Here is a 5,696-nt window from a genome sequence, read left to right as displayed (position 1 = left end):
AGTCAAATTTGAAGAGGAAATGATGTTCGTGGTCGAGCCAGTCAACAACCGAAGGAAAACAACACTGGCAATGTGACCTACACGGCCATGTCAAAGAAGCAAGGAGGAAAATGACCTTGACCCTGTGGTGCACACAGGCCGTGTGGCTTCACCAGAGGAGGAGCATGACATGGCTGTGTGAGAGCCACACGGTCGTATCACCCAACAACATCACCAGAGTAGGGCCGTGTAGATCCACATGCCCATGCGACACTTCCAGAGAGCAAGCAGAGATTGGATGTGTGGTCCACACGACCGTGCAGGATTTCCAGAGACCAAGAATGGCCAGGCTGTGTGAACCACACGGCTGTGTAGGCCATCCAGAGCCAAAGCAGAACATGGCCGTGTGGATCCACACGACCGTGTCACCCTGGCCGAGAGGAGAATGTAAGAGGCCGTGTGAGAGCCACATGGCCGTGTCACGGGCTGTGTGGTGCCCGTGCCCCAGCTCTATAAAAGGGGGTTTCTTCCCCTTTCAGAGGGGGGAAGGCTCTCCCTTTGGGGAGATCCAATTTGGAGCTGTTCTTCGTCCGTGATCCGTCGATCTGTGGCCATCTCCATCTCCACATCAACTCCAGTAGCTAAGGATTTGTTCCGAAGATCACTCATCGACACTAGATAGGCTTTTCTATTCTCTTTTCTCTGGATTAGGATTGAAATGCTTGTAATCTTCTTATCTTCGGTTCTTTACCTTTTTGATATGGAGTAGATCCATTGTTCTAGGACTAAGGGAGTATTGTGATGTGATTTGATGTAAGATCTCATGGATATGCCAATTTCCTATCTAGATGATGTTAGCATGTATTTGATTTTGGTTGGATTCATGTGTTTGGACCTAATTACAATGTTTGATTGAATGTTTGTGATGCTTGTGGATCCCGTAGAGGGATTCCCTAGATTGTATGACCGAGGGACGCTCGTGACAAGCAGTCCTGCTAACGGACGTCTAGGGTGTCTTCTTGAAAGGTGAAGCAAGTCTCTACAAGGAGGTGGAATGGTTGAATGTACTTAATACCTACATCATTACGTGGATTGAGTAGAGATGTGTTTCTGTGTTGTATGACCGAGGGATGCTAGTGATAGGTAATCCCGCTAACAGACTTCATAGGGATCATATCAATTTATTCAGTTGTGGTGTAGATCAAGGTTCCTTGTCGGTTGTCTTATGCATGAGAAAACTGGTAACTTCCTACAAATGCATGTTAATTGAGGATATGAATCAGCGAACCATATTACATCGATAAATATCACAATGAAACTGAACTCCTAGAACACTCATAAAAATCAAGTTCCTTCATTTACTTTTCTGTTTCTATTTCTAGTTGCTTTACTAGTACATTCACTACCTTTGTCAATTGTTTAGCTAATTCATCGTGAAACATCTCTAATACTTATAACCAGTCCCTATGGGATCAATAATCTTTTATTACTGATGATGAAACTACGCACTTGCGGTTGCGTAATAAGTTTTTGATGTCGTTGCTGGGGACTGTGCTTATAACATTAGAGTTAGACTAAACATTCTTTTTTCTTCCTATTACTAATTTGTAACTAGTCTTGGTAATTCTATTTTTTTTTTTGCAAATTTTATATTGCATTTCCTTATTTCTTATTTCTGCAATTCAAATTCTGCATTTTATATTTTTAGTACTTCAGTTTAGTTTTTATCTTTTAAGTAAAAGAAAAACTTCTCTGATAAAAAAAATATTTGGAATCTTGTTCTTGTATGTGCTGATCTAACTTTGCAGGAGATCTATTACCTTTTGATCCTGAGATTGATAGAACTTTTCATAGAAGGAAAATCTTGCAAAGACAACAAGTAGAACAAAAACATTCAATCATGGCAAACAAACCATTGAAGGATTACACAGCACATATGCACGAGGGCTTCGATCTAGCATCACCAGACCACCTATTGAAGCCAACAATTTTGAGATAAAGCCTGCGATAATTACCATGGTACAACAAAACCAATTCGGGGGCGGACCACATGAAGATCTGAATCAACACCTTGAAGATTTTATGAAATTTGTAGTATAATGAAAATGAATGGTGTTCCAGCAGAGGCTTTAGTATCATTATTTGAGTTTTCTTTGAGAGATAGAGCCAAATAGTGGCTAAATTCTTTACCAGCCAACAGCATATCCACTTGGGAGCAATGTGAGCAACAATTTCTGGACAAATTCTATTCCTCTAGTAAGACTACTCATATGAGAAATTTGATAGCAAGCTTCAGACAGTCAAACTCTGAATCATTATTTGAAGCATGAGATAGATTTAATAATATACTCAGACAATGCCCACACCATGGACTTGTAAAATGGTTAGTATTACACACATTTTATAATGACATGAATTACCATACAAAAGTGTCCTTAGATTTTGCAGCTGGAGGGGCACTGATGAATAAAAGTCTTGATGAAGCTGAAGATATAATTGAAAGTGTAGCACAAAACCATCATCAATCGACATCAGAAAGATGTGGAGGTTATTTGTCTATAAACCCAACTAAAACATTAGGAAAATTTGATTTAGATGCAATCACTTTGATATTTACAAAGTTGGATGCTCTTACCAAAAAGATAGAAAATATGGGAACTAATTCAAGCACGGTCAATGCCATAGTATGTGTTTGTGAAACATGTGGAAGTTTAGATCATGCTCAAGACTCATTCCCCTTGGGAGTCATCTCTGCACAAGTCAATCAAATTGAGCAGTGTGACGCTATCATGAGTTATAATGAAAGGCAGAACAATCCATACTCCAACACATACAACCCTGGTTGGAAGAATCATCCACACTTTTTTTATCGTAACAACCAAGAACAAGGACCATCCATGGGGGCTAGACCAAGCTACCAGCCTGGACAACAAAGCTGTCAACAATAACAACCTACTCAAGGCTATCAGTTATCTAAATTGGAGAAAATGCTTGAGGAAGTCATTTATGGTCAAAATGAATTGAAGCAAGAAATTAAGATACTAAATCAGAGAATGGATAGTTCTGAGAAGCACCAGAAAATGCAAGATAGCTAGATTGCTCAGATAGCTTCATCATCTTCAAGAGCATCAGAACATTTTCCAAGAAAACCTGATGTCAACCAAATGGAACACTGCAATAGAATTGAGCTTCGGAGCGGACGGACCTTGGGAGATCCCCTAGTGACTGCTCAAAAAGGGATGAAAATTCAAGAAGAGCTCTCTCCTCAAACACTTGAACCAATTTAGATTCAAGATGATGAGGAGAATACTGAGAAGGTTGAAGATGTTGGAACCCCAATGTTGTTTTGATGTGATCAACAAGTTAAGTTAGGTCCCATGTGTTTTAAACCTTGTGTCTAAGTGTGCAGGAGCTCAGGAGCACAGGTAGTCGAGCGGAAGACGCAGCTAGCAAGAAGGATGGCACGCGGTGCGTCCGAGGGACGAGGCGCTGCGGAAGAGTACACCGGCGGATGAGAAGAAAGCATGCGGTGATTCTGAGGGACGAGAAGCCAGAGCGAAAAACTGCTCAGGGAGTAAGAGACACAGCTAGCGAGAAGGTCGACACGGGGTGCGACTGAGGGACGAAGATTGTGGATGAATACGCTGGCGGACGAGAAGGAAGCACGCGACGATTCTGAGGGACGAGAAGCCGGAGCGGAAGCCTACTCGAGAAGATCGGAAGTTGGGTTTGGGTGAGCCTATTCCGGATGGCAGAGATCACCCAAGCGAATGGAACCAGAGTGGAAGACCCGGACCACGGCGAGCGGACTCGGAGCAGAGGACCCAAACCGAAAAAGTCAACTCCTATTGACTTTGGGCTTTCAAGCGCCCGTAACAGTCCGAGTTTCGGGCGCCCAGACCAAAATTATATCCAGATCTTGGTCAAATCAAGATTTGTGCGTTGGGGATAAAGTTTTATCCCCCCAGGGTGCCCGGAATACTTCGGGACACCCTGACCAAGGCTATAAATACAGCCTTGGTCCAGAAGCCTTTATTAATCTCAAGCAATTAATTTCCAACACTTGTACGCTTCATTTCTAGATTAGCTTCATTATTTTTGTGCTTCACTGCTATAAAAGGCTTCTCCGCCTGAAGGAGTATTTAGTGTTACACTTTCCTTGGATTAACAACCTCCTCAGTTGTAACCAAGTAAAAATCCTCTTGCCTCTTCTTTCTGTTCTGTTTAGTTAATTTATTTTGCAAGTGTTAGTTTAAGAAAAGTCGAGAAGGGTTGTGTTTTTATTTTTGTAGGCTATTCAACCCTTCTATTTGGCCGTCGCGATCCAACAAGTGGTATTAGAGCCAAGGCAATTCAGGAGGACTAACAGCCGAACGAAGCAACAAAATAATGGCCGGACCAAGCATCTACCCGCCGAAGTTCGAAGGGGAATTCGCTAGCTAGAAAAAGTGAGTGCAAGTATTTTTTAAATCGATTTTGATTTAATTTTAATTATGGAATTCGGTTTTACAGCACCGGAAGATAAGGAGAAATACCACTGGACGAAGAAGGAGCAGGCCGACTACGTGGCAAACGGAAAAGCAGAGTACCATCTACTAACCGTTCTTCCGCCACAAGAAGTCAACCGGATCGGCAACTATGACTCCGTGAAAGAACTTTGGGAGACGTTCCTTGAGCTACACGAAGGAATGTCCGAAGCCAAGCTCCCAAAATAAGATTTACTCCGCAATCAGCTCACCAGCCTGCGACTTGGGGAAGACGAGATAGTTGCACATATGCACTCAAGAATTAAGGAAATGATCACCGGACTCTTGAATCTTGGAGAAAAGGTAAGTAACCGAGATTCGCTAAGGTACGCCTCAATTCATTTCCTAGAAATACAAAATGGGCATCACTAGTAGATGCCTTTTACATTTCGAAAGATTTAGAAAAAATTATATTAGAAGAATTCTTTTCCACATTTGAAGTGCATGAATCAAGATGTGCAGGTACGAAGGAGCCTAAGCACAACATCACCCTCAAAGTATTCAGAGACAAACCTGAGTCAGAGTCCTCTCTCGACGATGAGGAAATGGTAATGATTGTAAGATGATTTAAGAAGTTATGTAATTCTAGAAAAACTAACCATCCGCAGGATAGAAAGAAAAGGACCATCCGCTGCTACCACTGCAACGAAGAAGGGCATGTCAAGGACAACTGCCCCAAGCTGAGGAATAAGGACACGGATAAAGGTAAGAAGCTTGTTAAAAAACGCAAGGCATTAAAAGCGACGTGGGACGATACGTCATCCGAATCGGAAGTCGAAGCTTTCTCCGGACTTGCACTAATGGCAAGTCATCAAGATGACGACTGCAGCCAAGCTCTTCTGAGATGAGCATCGAGAGCATCGATGAAGGGGGAGCCACGTCGGAAGATAACAACAATTTAGGGGGAGAAACGGACAATGAGATCGACAAGGTAAGTCAGGTACGATATCTTCCTCCTGATAAACTATTTAAGTTTATTAAATTGTTAACTAAGGATTGCTGTAAATTAGAAAAAGAAATTAAGAATTTAAAAATAATATTAGCTAAATCTTGTCCAATAGAAGAATTCAACAGAATTAAATTAGAAAATGAAAATTAAAAGTAGAAAATGATAATTTAAAAGTACAAACAAATAACTTGAAAAACCATGCATGCTCATCTAATACCAATGTTAGAAAATTTAACAATTTA

General features: G+C 41.5%; 1 non-coding gene across 1 annotated transcript; it reads right to left on the bottom strand.

Annotated features, from left to right (window-relative positions):
- Positions 1-2,246: 2,246 nt before the first annotated feature.
- Positions 2,247-2,353, bottom strand: LOC121993345. The gene has a single exon (XR_006115206.1). It is a non-coding gene; the product is annotated as a small nucleolar RNA R71 (small nucleolar RNA).
- Positions 2,354-5,696: the final 3,343 nt, after the last annotated feature.

Source organism: Zingiber officinale, chromosome 6B (genome assembly GCF_018446385.1).
Source record: "Zingiber officinale cultivar Zhangliang chromosome 6B, Zo_v1.1, whole genome shotgun sequence".
Lineage (NCBI taxonomy): Eukaryota > Viridiplantae > Streptophyta > Magnoliopsida > Zingiberales > Zingiberaceae > Zingiber > Zingiber officinale.
Note: the sequence above shows the minus strand (reverse complement) of the source record. Positions and strands in the feature narration are given on the sequence as shown.